Source organism: Vombatus ursinus, unplaced genomic scaffold (genome assembly GCF_900497805.2).
Source record: "Vombatus ursinus unplaced genomic scaffold, bare-nosed wombat genome assembly UNPS02014811.1, whole genome shotgun sequence".
In the NCBI taxonomy this organism is placed as follows: domain Eukaryota; kingdom Metazoa; phylum Chordata; class Mammalia; order Diprotodontia; family Vombatidae; genus Vombatus; species Vombatus ursinus.
In genome coordinates this window covers 20,561,698-20,585,131 of record NW_020954589.1, presented here as the reverse complement: position 1 = coordinate 20,585,131, position 23,434 = coordinate 20,561,698, and the positions used below count along the sequence as shown (strand labels likewise).

Sequence of the window (23,434 nt, the reverse complement as noted above, 5' to 3'; positions counted from 1 at the left end):
GGGGGAAAAGCTGTCAGGGCTCATCCTGCAGACAAAATAGGAATGGGGTAGTAGCTGAAGACCCTTGAGGATCCCCAATAATAAAAACTCATATATTCACAGCAATTTAAGGTCTATAAAGCATTTTCCTGACAATTTTGTGAAAAAGTTAGGGTTCTACATTTGCTTCCAGCTGTAAATCCTATGATCCTCACTCTAACTAAGGTGAAACTACTCACATAGGCTCACATGGGCTTACTGGATGCAAGGCAAACCCATTGTTCTCTGCACTACAGCTGCCACACTCACCTCAGAAATCCAGCTCAGGCCCCTCCAGAAAGTGTGAACAATCTACATTTCACTACAGAAGGGTCTGAGTCTAAAAGGGAAATCTATACCATCACACCTTGAGAGATATCACCATTTACTGGGAGAGCTTCTCAGGTCTCAGACCCTAAGGTCTGGAGGGCTTTTCTTTGTTTCTGTGTTCCTCCAGGCTCCTAGCCTTGTGTGTGCCCTGCATGGAATACTGGCTTTTTATTTTGTTTTGTAAATATCTTTTAAGGGAATGGCAGGCAGCATACAGTAGGACTATACAACCCAAGGATCTTGGTTCCAGTCCTGACTGGGCCATTTTCTACCTGTGTGACACTAAGCAAATCACGTCACCTCTCCACCTCAGTTCTCTTATCTTGAAAAAAAAAAAAAAAAAAAGAGGCAGTTGGCCTATATGACCTCTGAGGTCCCTTTCAACTTCAAATCAATGGTGCTCTAAGGTTAGCTGGGGACCTTCACTTTCCTCGGCCAATGGAAAATGGTCTTGTCTTACCTATCCTGCAGATCCCCCACTTACTGGCACCCCCCAACCCTCCCCCCCCCCACTCACTTTGGGAATAATAGAATTTAGAGGTGGAAGGGAGTGAGGAGATCATCTAATTCTACCTTTGGCATGCTTTGAAGTGGAGAGAACCTGCAGCCTACACCCAAGCCCCAACTGTTCCACCAAAGGCACCCCCCCTTCATTTGAATTTAAAATACAAACCCTCCCCTAAAGCTCTTTTCTAACCAAGTCCTAGATAGAGAGGCAGAAATTTGTCACAATCCTTCCCACTGCTCTATCTTCCCTTTCCACCTTCCACCCCACCATGCCCTCCCCCAACACACCCCTACCCCCTCCACCTCTGAGGACACAGAATGGGAGGGAGATCTGCAAGGAGTAAAACAGAGGGGTGGTGAAATATGTAGGCTGAAAACCTTTGGCGAGACTGAGATCTGGCTGACCCAAGTGTGAGATACCAGGCAAGGTGGAGAGAGTGGAGGCTCCACGCAATGGCCCTCAGGGTAGAGCTTGGATAAGACACAGGGTTAAAAGGACTGAGGTCTGAGGTTAGAATGTTCAGACTGTGGCCTGAAGAGTGAGGAGGGGGATTAAAGTGGGGGGAGGGTTAGAGAAAGTTCTCTAGGATTTGGCATTTAGTCCTCTGGATTCCTCCTCTCTCCATCCTGGTCCTGGAAGCCAGTCACAGATTCCTACACCCTTGAGGAAGTGGCCTCTGGGATTAGACCCCTAATATCCTGCAGCAGCTTGGACCTCTGAGTTTGAGGAGGGAGCACAGCGGAACCAGCAGGGACAGCCCAAGAGCTCAGCAAAGATCTGTCATAAGAAGGTGGGAGAACACAGCCATTCAGGGAGCCAGACACTGGAGGGAGAGGGAGTGACAGAGAGGGAAGGAGTGAAGGAGTGAGAGTTAGGGAAAATGTACAGAGCTGAAGGGAAAAGGACCACAGCACAGGGGAGGGCAGAGTGGACAAGAGGGAGCACTGGGTGGCTGAGGAATAAAGGAATCCAGGCTCACCTATAGTTCTGTGGGTCCCCCTCCCCCAGTTCTTCTTCCTGAGCATCTACAGTTCTTCAGGAGGTCTGAACCGACACAAAGTCTATGCATCAGTATGAAAGAAGAGATCTGTCTTTATTCCCCACTCTTTCCCCTCATCTGGGCAGCACCAGGAGATTGGAGGAAGTTGGGGGGGGCGGAGAGGAGGTGATCTCTGGGTAGCCAGACATCCAGGGGTCCGATCAGTTACTGGTTCTGGCCACCCCAGGCTCCCCATTGCCCTTATACTCCCAATTTAGCCCCAAGGAGCATAGTTATTCTATGTCAGTGCAAAGAGGAAGAGAACATGAGACCCCAAAATATCCACATCTGAGGCAGATGTGGGTCGTATCCTCACCCCACTGCCATGCCCAGCATAAGCCCCATAGTTTAGGGTCCCTAAGACAGCATCACAGCAGGAACTCAGAGAGCTCTAATTCTGGACAAGATGAGGTGAAGTCAGGAGGTAGGTTTGAAGTCTGAAGGTTTGCATCTCTTCAGAGGATGAACGTACCCAACACAGAAGAAACATACTTTCTTTTTCTTCCTTCCTCTCTCTGCCTTTATCTAGTGTGGCAAAACTGAGAATCCCAAATTGGCCAAACTCATTTGATATTTTTGTGTACACGGGCATCTGTCTGTCCTTTTGAAGAGAGATGGTGGCATGCGGTGGTGGGAAGGGGATAGTGATTTCCACCTTCCTCCACTGGCTACCTCTAACCATTCCCATCTGGCTCCTAGAAGGGAACTGAAAGGAATGGAGTGGAGAGAGGACAGGGAAAGAGAGAGAGGAGAGGAGAGGAGAACTGGACCTTGTTTAGTCTCTCTTTTACAATGGCGGGGGGGGGGGGGGGGGGGGGGGGGGTGTGGGGTGGTTTTTGAGGGGGGGGGGGGGGGGGGGCGGGGAGGGGAAGGAACTGTAGTTTAATTCGGGGTGTGAGGGTAAAGGAGTTGATGATGGTTATGGAGAGATAGGAAACCATTTTCCAGATGGGGAAAGTGAAGCCCAGAGACGTCCAGTGTCTTGCTCAAGGTCACACATGTAGTAAACGGCAGAACCAGGATTCAAGTCTGCATCCTCTCATTACAGTCCAGTGCTTTTTTTTTTTCCAGGCCAAAAGTTTGATTACTGAACCAGCCACCCATTGTCTGGAAATTACACAAGGCACACACCCATCATAGCAAGAGAAAAGGCCCAAATACTAAGACATAGGAATACTAAGAGTGGAGATTCCTTGAAGTAGTCTTCTTTATTGCCTCATACAACTCCTAACTTTCCAAGATCCCAGCTGATGCTGTCTCCTTTTAAAGACCTGACTATTTAGGCAGGTAAGTTTCAGAAAGAGAGGGGAAGGGAGGGAGGAGGAGAGTTTGTTTGACAAATCCTTGCAATAGAACTCTCCTCTTCATCCAGGGTAAAAGCAGACAGGAGGAGATAACTAACTGCATTCCCATTAACTAATCCCTCCTATACACACCTTCCATTCATCTACTCACAAAGAGCTTGAGTCCTTATAGTCACAATTTTATGTGTCCAGAAGTCTCACTAGCCCTTGTTTTCTCCTCTTTCCATGGTCACCTCCTGCCCTGAAGGTCTTAGACCAACTGGACTCCTACTGTAGCTCTCATCCACCTGAATTTAACTTATATTTATGAAGCTATGTGCCTAGAATGTGCTGTTAGATAATAATCTGCAGAGGTTATGAGAGGTGTAGAAGAATCACAGAACCACTGAATGTCAAGCTGAAGGGGAGAAGAGGTGGGGGGGGAACCCTGAAACACAGAATATTAGAACAAAGTTGGTAGAATATCTGATTTAAGGGATCTCAGAAAATAGAATGTTACAACTCAGAAGCAAAAATATTCGAGCTGGGAGGGATATTGGATGCCATCTTGTCGAATGTCCGTATTCTACAGGTACAGAAACCTGGGCCAGAAAGATCAACTGATTTGCCCAAGGTTACACATTCAGTTAGTGTCACAGCTGGGACTGGAAGTCTGCTTTGGTGCCCAGCTCGATAGAGCATCACAGACAGGGTACTTTCCATGTAGGAGTTTATAATATGGGGTGGAGAGAGAGAGAGACAGAGACAGAGACAGAGAGAGGCAGATAGAGAGACAGAGACAAAGAGAGGCAGAGACAGAGACAGAGAGAGAAGGCACACAAATGAAATATCGGAGTAACAATTCACAGGATCATAATAGATTCTGAGCTGGAAAGAACTTTGTAATCAATGAATTAGCAAGCATTTATTAAGCACCTACTATGTGTCAAGCATTGTGTCAGATGCTAGTAGACTCCATGCCTCACCCCACCCCCCACCTAACGGGGCTTGCTCATGATCACACAGGCAATAAATGGGAGAGGCAGGATCCGAACTAATGTCCTACAGCTCCCATTTCAGCAGGCTCTTTCCACTCATACACAATTCCAAAATAGGATTAGAGCTTTTACCTAAGTGGAATGTGTAGGGTGAAGTCAGTCTGGGAAGGCCTCTTGGAAGAGCTGAATCTTGAACACCTCACCTCCTCTCCAACCCAAATCTCTCTCATCCAAGCTTACAGATTTTTAAGGGTAGATAGTGAATACGATGGACCTAACAGAAGACGAATAGGGATTGGCACTGAACAAAAAGAATACCCTATACATTTTGCCATACTCCTCAGTCATAAGGTAGAAGCTTCACATAAGTCCATAGAGGAGCTTTCTGGATCAAAAGCAGCTCCGGCCTAGAGGACTTTTTTTGGGGGGGGTTGGTATTAGGGTGAAAGGACTACTCTTCCACTGTGCACACTTCACCAGGTATGACCTGAAGCAAGGCCCTTACTTCTTTAAGCCTAGGCCAGTAATGTCCTGAGACCCGTGGGGGAATTGAAATGTTTTGCGGGTGGGATGAAGGAGAAAGGACTGACATGACCAGCTCCATTTTAACTTTGCAGGGGGTTGTTGGGGAGTAGAGGCAAGGCAGCCCGGATGCAAGTTGGCTCCCGCCCATGGGCGTTTCCCCTTCCCAATGCCAGGCTCTCTCAGCCTGCAGGGCTCAAGGGTTCCCCAGTCCTTCAGCTCCCGAGATAAACATCTGGGACGTTTGAAAAAAAAAAAGTTAAAAAAAAACGTTTGGTTAAAAAAAAAATCCCTGGGGTCGACGCCAGGAAAGAAGGTGCTATCTGTTCTCTTTTCCCTAAGGTGCCCCCCCCCCCCGCTCCCACCCGCCCCTCCATCCCCTTCTCAAGGCAGTGGAGGAACTTGGGGGGGGGGGGGTTGGCAATGAGTGCTGGTGGGGTGGGGCATGAGGAAGACGGGAGCAGGGACTTGTCAAGGCGGAACTCTCCTGAACTAAGCTCTTCTTTCCGAATCCTAAAAGTGCATATATTTGAAGATGGGGGGAGGGTTGAAAGCGTGTGTAGGGGAAACAATAAGATACCTGCATTGTCATCCTGACCCGAGACCCACAGTGGGCTGGAGTGTGAGTTCGAAGATGAAAAAGACAGAGATCCAGAGACAGATTTTCAAGAAACTGAGGGGAGAAAGGGACTGAGGCAGCGCAGGAGAAAAAGCTGCCAAGGGAACGAGTTTACTTCCTTCTGCGTCTGGGGGTGTCTCTTGAAAGGTGACAAAAGATTCTCTTGGCCTGCAGCAGCAAAATTTCAAAACTTTGTTTTTCAACTTAAAAACAACGAAAACCTTCACATCCTCTCAAAACAGCTTCCTTCTGTGGAGGGAGTAGGAGAAGACCTGCAGTATTTGTGGGACAAAAAGCCAGGACGGTTGAGATGCGGGCCATCGGGTGCTGAAGTAGGCGCTGACATTCCGCCAAGACCCAGGGTGAGTAGGCTTCTGCAACCTCCGAGAATAGCCACATCCCAATACCTCGGCCTGCCCATACTCGCTGCATCCCGGGCCTTTGGGTGGCGCTTGACCCCAAGCAGGAGAAGAAAGTTAGAGAGACCCAAGAAAAGAGCTGGAGCTGGAAGACTTAACAGGCGCTTCCCCTGAAGTTCTGATATCCCCACTGCAGTCCAGAGAAGTCAATATGTGTAGACTCAGTATGGCCCCAGGGCTCCCAGCAGAGCTGCAGGGTCATGGGGAACAATTTCTTCGGAATCCCCAGGATGAAAGTGAACTTCGGGTGACTTAATATCCCGAGTAATTGTTTCAATTTTCTGGGTTTGGCTTTGGCTGGAGGAACCGGGTCGAAACTCCCAGTCCTCTTCTCTATAAAAATAAAGCTCCTGCCGCTGTGGCCCAAAGTGGTGTTTCCGAGTCTGACTCTTGGGACTAGCTAGGAGCATTCCTGACTTCAGTCTTCCTCCGAAGGTTCAGAAATACAAATGCTAGGAAAGGATTCACCTCCAGGCTAAAGGAGCCTTAGCCTGTCCCCAGATGGAATGTATTTGTTTATTTATTTATTTGTCGGGGTGAAAAAAAAAATCGGCCTGGTCAGACCGAAGGAATCAAAAACTTGGAGGATGATCCTTAAATAAGGCAAAAACCCGCATTGGCCAAAAGAGCATTTTTCTCGAATCCTCTCTGGATAGTAATCTCAGTTCTCTCCTTCTTCAACTGGGGTGGGGGGGGGAGGGGGGAAAGACCTGATGTCTCTCATCCTTTTTCTTCCCTTTATTTTCCCATCATTCCATACTGGGTCCCCTCAGTTGGTCCCCCTCTCTAGATGCGGAAAGTTGTTAGGGAAATTCGTCGGGTTCAGCTATGGCTGCTGGACTGGCAGGCAGCCACTTCGATAGCACCCGGTTACATCGCAGTATTTTCGATGGCGACATGGGTTTGAAAATGGGGGACAAGGGGGTCATATGTAGGTGGGGAAAAGATGAGAAAGAGCTGGGAGGGGAAAGGGGGTTTCTTTGGTCAGATGCTGGGGAGGGTGTCACCATTTTGCCCTCTCTGCCTCATCCCCCCTCCCATTTCACTCACTCTCACAATGTCCCAGGGGGGTCCTCTCATCTTCACACGAGAGGAATGGGAAGATGGAGCATCCCCGAAGCTCAGAATCCGCTTCGGACGAAATGACAAACTTTCGGGGGTCGGGGAAGAGGTCGAGGTACAGAGAGGACTGAGAAATAGGAAGAAGGGGAATTGTTAGACACTTGTTAGGTAGGTTAGGTACCTGACCCCGGATGGACGCTCTCAAACGCCCAACATCCTCACACCCCAGTCCGGGACCTGGCGAAGCCTAAGTTTGCTGTTAGTTTCTCTGACATAGGGCTTAAGGGAGACAGGATAAGAGACGTGAAGACTTCATAGTGGAGGGCACTACTTGGAATCGAGAGGCAGGAGGCTGTAGCCCAAGGCAACAGGTAGGTGGGGGGGGGCTGTCTTGTTCTCCCCCCCCACACACACACCATAATACTCCTCCCTGCTAGGATTCCGGTCTGGCAACTGTCCCCGTTGGTCTAGCTCCCGGCAAAGCCCCCCTTGCCTCTCTCCACCAACCTGGTAAGGGGGCATCATGGATAAGGGCGTTTGGAGCCAGAGGATCAGTTGGACAGCTCAGTCCCTCCCTTCAAACCCATCAGAGGGACCTCCCTAACTGGAGACTCCCAGGTCTTTGGGAAGTTTTTCCTTTCCATCTCTGCCCCAACTAGGAGATTGATTCAGAGTACAGGGTGGGGGTGGAGGAACGACTTAAGACCGTACACTATCCATAGATGCATGGGAATCCATTTTTCCTGAGTTTTGGACTTAGTAAGACCAGATCCCTTTCTTAAAGAAACTTGAGCGGCTCCTGGCTGGAGGTTGCATTACAAACCCCACATCACAGCTCTGCCCTATAGGGAGAGTCCGGCACAGACCGGGTGGGGTGGGGGGCTAGGGAGGAGGGGGAGGACGGAATAGGCCCCTGTATTTCACTCTCCCTTCAGTCCAGCAAAGTCTCAGCCGGGAAGTTGTCTTTGTCTGACTCCCGGCTCCAGGGGGGTCCGCTTCCCACCCCCCCACTCCACTAACCCAGCCCTGGAGGAGGCGGGGCTGATGCCTTGGCATCCTGGTGGTGGTGGGGGTGTTAAGGGGGGGATCTACCAGGGTGGAGATGGGGTGGGGGCGGGATAATTAGCCTCTTTCCCGGGATGGGGGGTTGCTACTCCAATGGTTCCCCGCCCCCACTGACCGGCTGCCCCCACCTGTTCCCTCTACAACGCTAGGACTAGGCTCGGTCTGGGGGGGGAGCGGCAGGAAAGGGGGTGCTAGGATAAGGGGATGCCGGTCTCTGCGCAGTGTGGTCATTGCCCAGCAAAGCACCCCATCTCAAGATTAAAAAAAAAAAGTCAGCACGAAGCCCGGCCCAGTTCCGTCTCCCGGCAGTTTGCAAACACAAAGTGAGTGGTGAGTGAGCGAGCGAGCGAGCGCGAGCTTCTTGCTCCCTGCCCACTCCGCCCCCCGGACCCCGCGGCCCCCACCGCCCCACCTCCTGCCCCCCACCCGGGCCCCAGCAAGTACCTGTCCGGGCCGAGGCTCCACTCTGGGTTTCGGATCCCTCAGCCCGCCCGGGGCATGGGGCTCTCGCTTCGGCCGCTGCCCCGGCCCTGCCGCCGCTGCCTCCTGCTCCTGCTCCTGCTCTGGCTCCGGCTCCGGCTCCGGCTCCGCCGCTTCCCCCTCCCCCCGGGGCAGCCCCTCTTGGCTCTAGGCTCAGGCGCCCGGCGCCCTAACCCCTCTGGGGCATCGCACTGTGAGGGGCGGCTCCTGCTCGGGATCGGGTTTGGGCTTGAGCTCCGGCTCCTTGCTCCCTGCTCCGCTCGCTCGCCTCTTCTCCTTCTCGCGTCCTCCGCTCCTCTCGGCTCCTCCGGACCCCGGCGTCCCCGCCCCCGGCCCAGCCCTTGTTCCGGCCCCGGCTCCTCCCCGCCTCCGCTGCCGCCTCCGCCGCGCCCTCCCGGGGCTCGGAGCGGGAGGGGGGGGCTCCGTCCTGGGCCGTCCGGCGGCGCTGTCCAGTGCAGAGGGGCAGGCGGCTCGGGACTCCGGGCTAGGGGCTGCGAGTGAGTGACTGCGAGAGGGAGGGGGCGGGGGCAGGAGGTGGAGGAGGTGGAGGAGGTGGAGGAGGTGGAGGAGGAGGAGGAGGAGGAGGAGGAGGAGGGAGGAGGGAGGGGGGAGGGAGGGAGCAAACCAGGGAGGGAGAGAGGGAGAAAGGGAGGGAGACAGGCTGGGAGGGAGGGAAGAAGGGGGGAGACTAACTTCCAGCGCTACCATAATTCATCTAAAACAGGTGCAGCCGCTTTCACTCCTACTGAAATAGCCGCGGGAGAGGAAAGACTGGAGAGCAAAGGTTTTTGGGGAGGGAGAATGGAAAGCCGAGAGAGAGGGAGGAGAACTTGGGGTACGGGTCTGGAAGATTCTTGGACCAGAAGGAGAACGTGGGATACTTTGGCACAGCCTCTTTCTACTCCGATTCTTTTTTGGGCTCTATACTCTCCCCCCCTCTGCGCCCCCCCCCCGCGACTGCCTACCACCTCAAGCTAACCTCGGGGTGCATGTTCTAACTCAGCCTCCCTTAGTTCACTGCTGATTGGCCATCGTATTCGCCTTAGAGCTCGAGCGGCTGTCCAGCGCAGCCCCCAGCCTCTAAGCAACCCCCCTCCCAGCCCCATTAGATCCAAAAGGTGGGGGTCGGGAATGGGAGGTGTGGAGTGAGCTTCCGTGTGGTTAAGACGCCCTAAACCCCGACACCACTGACTTCGCGATCTCTCCAGGCGCGCTCCGAAGCTACAGCTCAGAGGCTGCTGCATTTCAGGGCGTTTTCTTGGAGAGGAGTTTGGGTAACCAGCTTTGAAATACACAGGGGAACCGGTCAGTGGATAGTTCTACCCGATTAAAGAGAAGTGAGAACTACAGGAAATTACCCAGTTAATTTGCTTTTAGAACAGCCGGGGGCGAGGTGGGGGGGAGGTTAGGGTGGGAGCTGGGGAGAACTATTTCTGTGTATAGGTGCTGAAAAAAACTCAGTTGAACTGTCTGGTTGTATGTGGGGAAGGGAGGGGAAACACCCCATTCGGACCCGGAAAGAAGGTCAGGGTTGGAATTGAAATTCTTCTGGTAGATTGGAGGTGGCGGACGGAAAGGGGAGGGGAGGTAGGGTTGAGGGAGGGAGCAGTCCTTTACTTTTTCGCATAAATGATCAATCCAGTTACATTGGACCATTTTTCTCTTTCTAACACGGCACTCCAATCTCCTGTCGCCTCACTTTTGCATCAGCTGTCCCTCATGTCTGGAATGTACTGTCTTCTCATTCCACATCTTAGAATTTCTAGTTTCCTTCACAGCTCAAGCACCACCATTCCTGATTGTCCCAGCGGCTAATATCTCCCCTTCCTTTAACATATGTATTTTATGTGTATTTTGTATAAGAGTCAGCATAACAAACAGTAGAGCCTACAGGCTCTGGGGAAGTCATTTAACTCCCCCTAGCCCAGATCACCTTTCAAAGACTATAGGTTGGAAAGCAGGTGCCAGCCTGCATTGTTAGATTAGATGAAACTGCTTACTTGAAGCTCTCTACACAGATGTAATCACAAGTCTGGTAAATGTGTGTGTATACATATATATGTATATGTATAATTGTCTGTATATATATAATATTTTATCTGTATACTTATATATGTTCAACATGTATTCTTCTAAAGAATGTAAACTCTTTGAGGCACTGTGTATGTGTGTGTATATATGTGTGTGTGTCCCCAGAGCCTCAGCACAGTGCCTGGCACATAGCTGTTGTTATTCAGTAGTGTCCGATTCTTTGTGACCCTATTTGGTATTTTTTTGGCAGAGATACAGGAGTGGTTTGCCATTTCCTTCTCCAGCTCATTTTACAGATGAGGCAAACAGGATTAAGTGACTTGCCCAGGGTCACACAGTATGTGTCTGAGGTTGGATTTAAACTCAGGAAGAGGACTTCTTGACTCCAGTCCTGGCACTCTGTCCACTATGCCACTAAGCTGCCCTATACCACCTAGCTAGGCATAGTAGGCAATTAATCAACGCATGTCGATTGCATGGAAGGGACCTTAGAGATAATGTAGTACTTCTCTCTCCCTTCACAGAATAGGAAACTAAGGCCAATGTGACTTGCTCAAGGTCACACAAATGGTAGAGTGGAATAAAAGGTATTAGAACCAAGGTGTCCTGGCCTCAAATCTTTGGGCTTCCCACTATAATATACTGCTTCTTTCCCCTGAGACGTCATTGATGCAGATTTGAGACTTAGTTCTGTTATTTACTAGTGTTTGAGTCTGGGCAAGTTGCTGGATCTTCCTGAGCCTTTCTTTCATTCCCTATAAATTAAGAATGACAATGTACTTGGTTTGGTGGAGAGCAGTGTGTCCATCTAGAAGTCTACATAAATGTGAGCTATTATTATTGCTAAGGAATTCCAAGGCCCTATGTCCATAGTTTAGACAGCCACTAGGAACACTGCAATAGGGAGCCAAGTGCCAACAACCAGGCAGACTAAGCTGTAGGCATTCCCTTGGGGAGCTCACATTCCAGTTCAAATAAGCCAGATGGACCCAGGATTGGGACATGAGGTGATGACCTGGTCCAGATCAGGCTAGGCAGGGAAGTCACACATGTTTAAAAGTCAGAAGGGATCTTGGGCCATCAAGTTAATCCTGTACCTGGCTGAGAATCCTCTCTACAATACCCAGCCTGGGTTTGAAGAGCTCTGTTGAGAGTCAGTCAGCCCATTGGACTTTGGATGGCTTTAATTGTGAGAAAACAAGTGTCCTTTTATGGAGTAGCCTGAATCTGCCTCTCTGCAGCTTCCACCCATAGATCCTTGTTCTGCTTTCTGGGGCCAAGCAGAAAGAATCCTGTCCCTCTCACCATTGACAGCTCTTCAAATACTTGAAGCTAGTCATGGAATGGTGGTTTGCCTGCCCTGCAAATAAATACATACATGACATGTGTGTTTATATAAACACATGCGAACACATGTACATAACTACACCTATAAAGTAACTTATATACATATAGATACACATGTATATGTGTGTGTTATACAACACGTGTTCTCTTTTTTCTGACTAAACCAATGAAAGTTCCTTTCGTTAATCCTTATACATCATGATCTCAAGGTGCTTCCTCATCCTGGTTGCCTTTCCTCCAGATGATCCCCATCTTATCAACGTTCTTCCTAAATTGTAGTGCCCAGAACTGAATGCAATAACACTCCAGTTGTCATCTGACAAGGGCAGCAAAGTACATGGTGATTCTTTTAAAGCAGCTAGGTAGGGCAGTGGACAGAGCCCTGGGTCTGGAGTCAGGAAGTTGTTCAGTCATCAACTGGAGTGAGGAAGACCTGAGTTCATATCTAACCTCAGGCACTTGTAGTTTTGTGACCTGGACAAATCATTTAACCTTTCTCTGCCTCAGTTTCTCAGTGGACAAAGTGCTGGCCTGCAGTCAGGGAGACTCATCTGGCCTCAGACACTTACTAGCTGTGTGACCCTGGGCAAGTCTCTTAACCCTGTTTGCCTCTGTTTTCTCACTTGTCAAATGAGCTGGAGAAGGAAATGGCAAACCACTCCAGTATCTCTGCCAAGAAAACCTTAAATGGGGTCACGAAGAGTTAAACATGACTGAAACAAACAAAAAAGGGATGATAATAGCACCCACCTCCCAAATTGTTACAAAGATCAAATGAAAGGATATTTGTAAAACACTATATAATTGCTAACTATTGTTATAATTAATGCAAGTGTTTGTTTAAGGCTGAGATCAGGTCTAGATTAGCTCCTCCTGGATAAAAGGGGCTTTTAGATGGATGCAGAAGAAGGGGAAAGTACAAGGCTTAGGAGTAATTAATGCTGTTCCAACATAGCCTGCCCTCTCTGGCTCAGAAGGAACAGGATGGTGATGCTAGCAATATCTGCACTTTTCTAATAACTGCCTTAAATTGACCTTTAAGGTTGCAAAGTTTGGCCTTGAGTCCTCAAAAGCTAATCGGAAGCATGAAGAACATCTTCAAAGTTCACTGAATTGCCTGAGATCTTGAGGGGTGCACAGGAGGAGGACATTGTGTCAAATTTCTATTTTATTTAGTTCTTTCCCAGTGGAATCAAGAAAGGAGTTTACAGGCTTCTCCTTAGTGAACATTTCTGGCTCAGGAGTCACCTGGAGAGGGTGAAGAAGAAAAGGATATTATCGGCTACAAAGGGTTTTGGCTCGTGCTCAGACTGGTCCCATCAAGTAAGTTCTAACCCAATACTAAGTCACTAAAGAGACTTAATTTGCCTTCAGAATAAAGCTAGTGATGGAATATCTTTGGCTCTGTGGTCACAGCCTTTAGGCCAGGCCAATGAGTTATACCTTTTTCTTTTTTTAAATAAAATCAGCTGGCAACATGCAGAATGAGACACAGTTTTTTGGGCATGGACAACGTGGAAATTTGTTTTACTTGACTACTTGTATTTGCTAGAAAGGTTTTCTTTTTTTATTTTAAATTGGGGGTGTGGAAGAAAATAAATACTAGTTCATTGGGGAGAAAATGGGAAGAAAAAGGTCATCTAGCTCAATAGTTATGCTCTGGTTCTTATCTTCCTCAGAAGGTAAGTGGCTTTGAAGACCTCAGAGGTCTTCACATGGGGACTAGATAACCCCTTCTCAAGGGTATTACAGAAAGGATTCTTATTCAGTTAGAGGTTGGTGAGTAAATAGATGACCTTTGAACTCCCGATTCTTGATATTTTGTGATTTCATGATTGTGAGTTGGGAATATGGAGGGTGGAGTTGCCAATAATCTTCTAGATGACCTTGGGCAAGTTATGTGTCCTCTCTAGACCTCCTTTTCTCACCTTCAGAAGGAAGGGAGTGGACTAAGTGATCTCAAAGGTCCCTCATATTCCTGAAATTCTACGTTTCAATCATTTGAGATGCTAGAGAAGAGAGTTCCCTGTTTGGAGGGAGGTTGGACTAGAAGACCTCAAAGGTCCCTTCCCCGAAGTCAGAGAACCCAGCTTCAAATTCCACCTCTGATACTTACTTGTGTTGATTTGGGGATGTTCTATGATCCTGTGACCTTATATGATTCATTGGTTCTTTGCTGACTTTTTTCTCTCCAATACCTGTCCTTCCTTTGTCCTTCCCATCGGGATTTCTCCTAGAAAGATTTCTTTTTCATTTCAATCAATCTGTCAGCAAGTATTTATTGAATGCCTACTATGTGCAAAGTCCCTTACTGGGCACTAGGAGATATATAAGGGAACCATAAAACAAGGACCCTAAATGCAAGGAACTCACTGATTAAAAAACAAACAAAAAACAAACAAACAAAAAAAAACAAAGCCAAAACAAACAAACAAAAAACCATGGGGGGGGGGGAAGGGGAGGGGGATAATTTACAAAACAAATCCAACCAAATCAAAGCAAATGACCCAAAATATTTTCTCCCTGGTGAAAGGATGAGAGGGAAAGTTCAGAATAGAACTTTCCAGCTTCATTTAATTTGTTCTTCATTCTCTTCCAACGGCCTCTGGGATCTGCACAGAGTATCCTCTCTGTCCTTTTCAGTCCTCCCCAACTCCTCTAGTTGTCTCAATATGAGTCTTTCCAAATAATTCTTTGGGAATTACCAATCTCTTCTCCCCCCTCCCCAAACTGCTTTTCTATCTCCCTAGCATGGGAAAAAAAGCCTAATGGAAGAAGCTGATTTCCTTAGTTTGTTGTTAACATTGTGGTCATCAATCCCTTCAGATCTATGGCATGGAAAAGGGAGGGATTATTTGAGTTTCTCTCAGGATTTTGTGTGAATAGAATGTCAACCCCTGGGTAAGTCACTTTACATCTCTGAGGTTCAGTTAGTCAATTTGTAAAATGGCTGGACTAGAGTATCCCTTATGTCCCTTCCAATGCTCAAATCTTATGATGCTATCCATTCCAGACAGGGAAACTATTCTCAATCTCTTGTATTTCATGACCTCAAAAAAAAAACAAAAACGGCTAGGGTGGTAGCCATGAGGGCTAGGCATTACTGCCCTGTCTCTTTTGTTAATAAGATCATAGGACTTCAGAGCTGAATTAGACTTCAAATATCTAATCCAATACCAACAGTAATACCTTCTACACAATCCCTGAAGGGTTCATCTAATCTTTTGGATTCTCCTTCATAATAAACTCATCTTGGCATGGTGTATGGAGGAGATCCATTGCTCATTGAGGCCTTCTGGAGAAGGCAGAATATTTCCCTTCATGGTGTACTCAAAACCTTGGTTTCTTCTATCTTAGAACCTTAGTTTTCTTTTCCCTCCATGTAAGTACTTTTTTTTCTCCTCCTCCCCGCTCATGCCTTCTAGGGCTCACCAAGTGCTCACTGCATCCTAGGCCTTCTCCAGTTGTCCTGATCGATATCAGGTCACTGGACCCAGATGGCTGTGGAGGAGAAAATGAAGCTGGTTACTTTGCACAGCTCTCCCTCCCTCCAATCAAATTCAGTTGCAAGTCATGACATCATCTCCCTGATGTCATGGTCCTCTTCAAGAATGAAGGACAAACCACAACCTGTAAGGAGTCCAAGCTGCCCTATTGGGGATCCAGCTGGTCAGTTCCATTTGGGCAACTCAGCTTGTCCTCTCCTCTCCTCTTCTCTCCTGGGGTATCATGCCCTTACCTGAGGGTGTTCTGCCCAAAGGAAGGTAAATTTTGATGGCCAAAACCTATCTACTAACTTGAGGTTTACTGGCTAGATTTCTTTCTCAAAGACCAAGCCTGAAACCCAATTCACTCTGGATTTCATTGGTTGGACAACAATAGGTCCCTGCCCTGCCTAAGTACCACTTCTAGGGCTGGTATTGGCTCAAGCTTTTTCCAAGTTCTAGATTTCCACTTTTCCTCTTTTCTTTCAATGCCTCTTCCCTCACCTCCCCAGCCCAAGACTCCTCTTCCACCCTCACTCATGCCCTCTTCTTTCCCTTCCCAACTCTGAGATCTTATCAGGTATAAGCAATGGACCAAAGAAGTTAGGGCAACTTCCAGCATTTGAAGCCTTAGCCATAATAATAAATATTATTATTATTATTATTATTAAGTTGATACCTTAATGAATAATTTTTAAAATAGAAAATCATATTTATAAAAGACTTTCATCAGAACAACCCTACGAGATAGGCAGGGTAAAAATTATCATCTTGAGAGGCAACATGGCGTGGTAGATAAGACACTGAATTTGGAGTTAGGAAGACATGGGTTCAAACCCTGCTTCAGACACTTATTCTGTGAAACTGGGAAAGTCACTGAATTGCTCTGCACATCAATTTACTCTTCAGTAAAATGAAGAGGTTGGATTCTAAAACACCTAAGGTCCCTTCCAGCTGTAAGTCTATGATTTCCATTTTAAGGTAAGTAACTTGTCCAGGGTCACACAGCTATTAAGGGTTAGAAGCAGGGTTTTGCTCAAGATTTCTGAGACTAGGTCAATTCAGTTCAATTCATTTCAACAAGCCTTTATTATATCCTTCCCAAAGCCAGGCACTATGCTTGGGTCTGGGGACACAAATATAAAAAAAAAAAAGTCTTAAAATACAAAAGTCTTTGTCTTCGAGGAACTTACACACATTATTTCCACTAGACCTCATCATTTCTCTAAAATACATGAAATTAAAATAGAGAAGCCAATTAGTGAGACATACTTCGAATTTTTTAGTTTTTAGTTTTGTTTTTGTTTTGTTTTGTTTTTAACAAATGAATTGATTATGGCAGGAAATCTACCTTTTGTGCAGTGTCATAGTTGATATTAAGCATAGTGAGACCATCCTTATCTAATAGCTCTTGTTCTATCCTTGCTAAATTTGAGGCCCTCTGTGAGCTAGAGGGCTGAGCCAAATGGCCAATCTGCTTCCCACCTCTCCTCTCCATTTGGCTCTGGTTTTTCTTTCCATCTAATTCAATTCAACAAACATTTATTAATCTTCTACTGTGTGCAAGGGATTTTAGGGATTCAAAATGGACACATTATGTAGCTCCCTCCCTCCCTCCCCTCCGTAAGAGACAAACGAAGTAGGAATCTGTGCTCAGTGCAAATTAGGGTCCCTGGGCGAGGAATGGGCCCATGCTTTCCCCTCCCCCGCAGTCTCCCCCACCTATACACGCACTATTCCTTGCAGATCAGTGAATATTTTAACAAAGAAATGTTTCATTAAGGAGTTGATACCTTAATGAATTGTCCCCAGGAGCGGTCAAAAACGCAAAGCTTCCCCCCACTCCCTTTTAAAGCAAAGGAAAAAGTCTTACCTTTGAGTTGGTTTATCAACTTACCGTAATGGCATGAATAGAGCCTGCAGTTGTGTGGAGAGATGGCCTGGAAAAGGGGGAGGGCAAGGTGAGGACATTCAGCCTGGGGGCTGGCCATGAGTCCACTCAGTAATCTGGTCCTTCTAATTCCGGGATTCCACCTCCCTCCCTAACACTCCCCCATCCCCAACCCCAACTCCTAGGCACAGTTTCGGGTGGCGACCTACCTGTCCTCTAAGGTGTTTTCACCAAACCCTCGCCTCTACCCCGCCCTACGGGACTGTGCAGCCTAGGGGACAGTGCGGTGGCCGAGCGGGCTCGGGAGCGCAGGCTGATTGGTGGGAAATCAGTCATTAAGGATCAGGAAATGAACAATAACCTGACAAGGAGCGAGCAATTTTCCATCAATTAGAACCCGGCTGCGTTCTTTGGGTCAAATTAAGTTCCGTGTCGGATTCCCGAAGGTGGGGGTTGGGGGAGCGGGGGAGAGGAGACAGCGTGGGACTGAGTCTGAGAGATCAGAATCTTTCCCTTCCTCCCTTCCCCCATCTCTCTTCTCTCTTTTGCCCACATCTCAGATTTTCACCCAGAAGCAGCTGTTAACTGAAGACCCAGAACGGAGTGGGAGAGAAGCAGGGGGCAGGAAGAAAAAGGGGGCTGGGGACTCAAGGACAAGCTGGAAGAGGAAAGGATAAAAGTTCCTCTGCCTAGCTAATACCCATCCTTCAAGGCCCACTTAAGTTCCCAGAGCACTCCCAGCTCCCAGTGAACTTTTCCTTCTTTGAGCTCCCAGATAATTTATTGACAGCACTCATCATGTGACCCTTACCAGGCCCCACCTTCTGTTCTGAGTAGTTTTCACAAGTATAGGTCTCCTTCCCCTACCCTCCTATCGCACAGGGCACCCTTTGTACATACCTCTTAAGAACACCTCGTTATTTGTGTATATGTCATTTCCACCTACTAAACTGTAAACTGCTTGAGGGCAAGAACAGACAAGTCCGGTTAAAATTTCCTATCTGTCACCTACACACAGTTAGTGCCCAATGAAGCTTATTGGATAGAACTGAACTAGAGTGTGACCTCTTCAGGCAAAGAATTTGTCTTTTGTTGTTCAATTTTGTTGTACTCTTCATGATACTGTTTGGGGTTTTCTTGACAAAGAAATGCTGGAGTGGTTTCCATTTCCTTCTCCAAATGATTTTACAGAGGAGGAACTGGGGTAAACAGGGTTAAGTAACTTGCCCAGGGTCACAAAGCTAGTAAGTGTCAGAGGTTGTATTTTCACTCAGATTTTCCTGACTCCAGGCCCAGTGCACTTGGTCACCTAGCTTCTGGAAAGACACATTGTTAGGTAGTAGACAGAGTTCTGGACCTGTAGTCAAGATCTGGGGTGGAATTCAGCCCCTCACACTACTAGCTGTATGATCATGGGGGAGTTACTTAACCTTCCTGTGCCTCAGCTTCCTTACCTGTAAATGAGAGATACTAAGAGCCCTTACCTCACAGAATTATCATGAGGCTTAAATAGGATAATGTAAAGAGCTCTGCAAACTTTAACCTCATACTTATATGTCATTTATTATGATTTGTATCTTTCACTGTATCTAGCACAGTGCTATGCACGTAGTAGTTGCTCAGCAATGGCTTTCTGATTCATTGATAGGAGAAAAGTAGGAGGGCAAAGGATAGAAAATAAAGGGGGGGTTGGTGAGATAGGGAAGGAAATGAGGAAGAATCCTTCCCACCAGATCCAGTCTCTTTCGCTTGGAGGGCCCGACTTTTCCTCTCTGTCTCTACTTTTCTTTTTCCTCCTTCCCCTCTGGACACCCCTCATTTACAGTAGAAGCCCCAGGAACTAAATGTGTGGCAAATAGTAAGAACCAATTTTAGACAGGATTGTGTAGGAGCCCCCAGAGTTCACTTATACACATTCCCTTCCTGCTCCTGTCCCTGCATCTCTCGCTTCAACTTCATGTCTTATGTTCCCATCTGTCCCATGAACACCAAAGACAGGCCAGTTCTTCCTAGATCACAGTCCAAATCACCACTTTACCCTGGATGTGCAGATGGAAATTCTAGGAATGGGCCAAAGGTCAGAAAAGGGAACCCTGTTCTCTTGCAGAACTTAAGTATGGCAGGAAACCCAAGTTGCTTAGTCTTAGGAAGGATCAAGCCCCTTAGATGAGAACTGCAAAGTCAGGGAACCCAAGTCCTGAAAAGTGCTATGGTACTAAAATATTCTACATGTGGAGTCCCTTACCTCTCAGGAGGTGGGAAGGGTACCTCATCATGGGTCCCTTCTGGTTGTCATTGTTCATTGCCTTGATCAGAGCACTTGAGTCTCACTGAGTTGTTTTTATTTACAATGTTGTTGTTATTGTATAAATTGGTCTCCTGGTTCTGTCTACCACAAGTAGAGGTAGTCTTGAGGTGGTAGGTCCCAGGTGCCGAGGATACCCCAGTGTTCTCTATTACTTCTAAGTTTAGGGTAGAAGGCCTGTTGGATCATTCACAGAAACTCCCTGGGGGGAGTCAATTCCCTTGATTAATCATCAATTTGACTATTAATAGAAAGTTTCACTAAAGAAACCAGTGGACTATATGCTACAGTCATGAGCACTGGCAGGAATTCAAAAAGAAGGGCCATATCACCATTCCTAACTCTGCCTAGAGACACTTTACAGGTCAGAATTTCCCCCAATTCTAGCCCTCCTACTCCAAACTGTAAATTACTCTTGGGATTTACAAGATTTATATACATCTTTGGTACTAATAGTTGCTTGACAGAGTATTTCTATTTGTTTTTCCTCCTTTAAATAAAACTGTATTTTGTTTAACAAAAAAAGATTGGGAAAAAAACCCTCTGGTATATGAATATAATGGAATACCATTGTTTAGAAATAAATGATGAACATGAGAAATTCAGAGAGATATGGAAAGATTTGCATGAACTGATGCATGATGATGAAGAGTGAAGTAAGCAGAGCCAGAACTATTTACATGGTGACTTAACAGTATGAAAAGGATCACTATAAGGAAGTCAAAACTTTGAGTAATGGAGAAAATTCTACAACTTCATCAGATCTTTTTGCTTAATTATTTTTGTCACAAGGGGAGGGTTCAACTCAAGGTTTGGTGTAAAGGAAAGGCTGTGATGTAAAGACAAAAGTCATCAATAAAATGTAAAAAACAACCCAGTTGATTAGTCGACAAACATTTATATTTACATGGCAAACATGACCCTCGTCCTTGAGGAGCTCATCATCTACTAAGGCCAAGGGAAGATGAGACCAATCAATTTACTTGTATTATTACAAAATTACCATAAGTCACTGGGGCAGCAAAGGGCTAATGATGTAGAGGGGAAAAAAGGGATAGCGCTGGTGTTTTGAGGCAAATGGCCTGGACCAATCTAGAAAGGCCTCTTGAGGGAGGCAGCCTTTCATTATGACATCATTGAGGACAGGGACGAAGTCTGGCAGATGAAATGGAGGAAAGATAGAAGGATGACTATAGCATGGCATGGACCAAGGTTTGGCCATGGGGAAAAGGATGATTGGGCACAGAAAATTAGCTTAACGTGGGGAAAAGAATGCTGAATTTGGAGTCATAAGATGGGTTCAATTCTTGATTATGTTACTTCTTACCTGTATAAGTTTGGATGAGGGATTTTCCCTCTCTGCGCCTCATTTTCTTCATCATAAAAAGAAGGAATTGAACAAGATGATATGCCAAGGTCCTTTCTAACTCTAAATCCTATGAGAATGAGAATATTGGAATAACCTTTTTGAATTAGTATGAATGGAAGCATATTATGGTAGTGAGGACAGATTTGAGAAGACAGCCAGGGTCTTTCCTAAGGATGTGATAACCACGTGGGATTCTTTGGTTAGCCTTATAGAGGCCCAGTCACACAGGTTCCCTGCCCTTGATTATCTTCTAGTCTTAAAGTCTAGATATGCAAACAATAGGGCATACAATAATCAACAAGTAATTCTTAGTGCCAAACTTCCAACTTTGGTTGATTGGGAAAATATCCAGAGAGTAACTGTAGGATATTGGACCCTGCGATGAGAGCATAGAGTTGTACCTTTCCATTGGGTAGGGTGGGGGAAGGGTTTTATATTTGATCCTGGAGGTGACAGGAAGCCACTGGACTTTATTTGGGGAGGGTGTGATGCTTGTATCTGCACTTTAGGAAATCACTTTGGTGGCTGGATGGTGGAAGGATGGATTGGAGGAAGGAGACTTGAGGAAGACAGACCCACCAGCAGACCATAGCAGTAGTCCAAGCATGAGCTGATGAAGGCCTGCACCAGAATGGTGGCAATATCAGAGGAGAGAAGGGTGCATACTGAAGAGATACTGCAAAGATAAAATTGACAGACCTTGGCAACAGATTGGATATGAAGGATAAGAGTAAGAAGTTGAGAATGATACTTAGATTACCAACCTAGAGGATGGTGGTACCCTTAACAGTAATGGGGGATTTAGGAGGAACAAGAGTTTTGAGGAAAGATAATGAGTTCAGTTTTGAACATGCTGAGTTTATAATGTCTACTGGACATAGAGTTTGAGATGTCTTCCATACAGCACTTGTGGTTGTGAGACTATAAGTCAGCAGAAAGGTTAAAGGCAGAATAGGTAGATTTGTGAATCATCATTAATTACCACTGAGGGTTGAGAAAAAGGCATTGGATTTGGCAGTTAAGAGATAGTAACTATTTAAGAACTAGTAACATAGGAGAAATCAGTTTAGGTGGAATTATGAGGTCAGAAGCTGAATCATAAGGGGTTAAGGAGTGACAGCGCAAACAAAACTAATACAGGCAAGATTAGAAGGAAAGCAGGAAACTGGGAAAAAATTTGCAGCCAATTTCTCTGATAAGGGCCTCATTTCTCAAATTTATAAGAATATGAGTCATTCCCCAATTGATAAATGGTCGAAGGATATGAATAGGCAGTTTTCAGAAAAAGAACTCAAAGCTATCTATAGTCATATGAAAAAATGCTCTAAACCACTATTGATTAGAGAAATGCAAATTAAAATAACTCTGAGGTACCACCTTACTGCTATCAGATTGGCTAATATGACAGAAAAGGAAAATGACAAATGTTGGAGGTGGCATGGAAAAATTGGAACACTCATGCAGTGCTGGAATTGTGAACTGATCCAACCATTCTGGAGAATAATTTGAAACTATACCTAAAGTGCTAAAAAACTGTACATACCCTTTGATCCAGCAATGTCACTTCTAGGTCTATATTCCAAAAAGATGGAATGAAAAGGATTTATATGAATGAAAATATTTATAGCAGCTTTTTTTATAGTGGCAAAGAATTGGAAACCCTTTGGAGCCTTGGGTATTCATTCTTAGTGTATACCGTTTATATCAATGAGGCAGCATGTATTAGTGGAGAGAGAACTGGCCTGGAAGCCAGGAAGGCCTGGGTTCAAGTTCCTCTTCTGACATATGTATTGGCCCTTTTCAGAGATATTTATCCACCTTTGGTATTCATCTATCACCCAACTCTCACCAGTAGCTCCAAGAAGCTATAGCATGGGGAGCAGCCACATCCCAGACAAAACATCTCAGCAGATGGGCTAAACCAGGTTGAGGGTAACCAACAGCTTCAAACCCATCTGTAAGTTAGGGGGATGTCTACCCCAAGCATGAGAAGACCTCCCCCAGAAGAATGGGAAGATGAGAACAGTCTGCTCCAATGGCCATGAAGTAGGTATTGCAGAGCTCTTAGAGCTTGGTCAGATATTGAAGATGTAAGGTCATTTACTGCATCCCAGGCCATCACCAGTCATCTTGACTTTTGTCCTGTCTCTGGGCTTTGATGACTCTAGAGGAGAGAGTGAGGCTAATGACTTGGTACAACTCTGCCTCACTTAAAAGTCAAGGTATCACCCTGTGATATTATTGATCCTCTGAAAATGAAGGACCAAACAACAACAATAACAATATTGGCTGTATGGCCTTAGACAAGTAAGTTAACCAGTCAGCATCCTAAGCAATGATCTAAATTGTAAAGGCACAAACCTGTATATGAGGTGTGTTTCCTCAACAAGAAACTCCCCTGTTCATTGATACAAATTAACTAATTGGTTTAATTCCTATTCTTATCCACATTTTTGATGCTGTGATGACAGTGGGATATAAGTTATTTAGGCAGGCAACTGCAGGACTGTCTTGTCTCTGGCATCCCCAGTCAGGGACCTCTAGGGATGCATCCCAAAGACATAAACCAAAGAACCCAGGTACCTTTGAATTGGGACTGAAACACTGGGATGTAGATACATAACACTGGGTTTCTGGCATCCCTGTTAGCTGCTTCTTCCCAA

At 46.4% G+C, this 23,434-nt stretch overlaps 1 protein-coding gene and 1 long non-coding RNA gene across 6 annotated transcripts in view; both read right to left on the bottom strand.

Annotated features, from left to right (window-relative positions):
• The window catches only part of LOC114053424 (forkhead box protein P4), a 99,165-nt gene extending 90,773 nt beyond the window's left edge, over nucleotides 1-8,392 (bottom strand). For 4 of the 5 annotated variants that reach the window (XM_027876460.1, XM_027876463.1, XM_027876462.1 and 1 more), the window contains exon 1: nucleotides 8,308-8,392. The gene's annotated coding sequence lies outside the window, so the exon portion shown is untranslated. Of the gene's footprint in view, nucleotides 1-4,308; nucleotides 4,331-8,307 lie in introns of those variants that run through there. The other variant, XM_027876461.1, reaches the window with a different exon arrangement.
• A 4,469-nt stretch (nucleotides 8,393-12,861) lies between these two features.
• On the bottom strand, nucleotides 12,862-17,381 carry LOC114053291. The gene is made up of 5 exons (XR_003570367.1): nucleotides 17,307-17,381; nucleotides 17,104-17,146; nucleotides 15,154-15,222; nucleotides 13,838-13,954; nucleotides 12,862-12,969 (listed from the first exon to the last, which is right to left on the bottom strand). It is a non-coding gene; the product is annotated as an uncharacterized LOC114053291 (long non-coding RNA).
• Nucleotides 17,382-23,434: the final 6,053 nt, after the last annotated feature.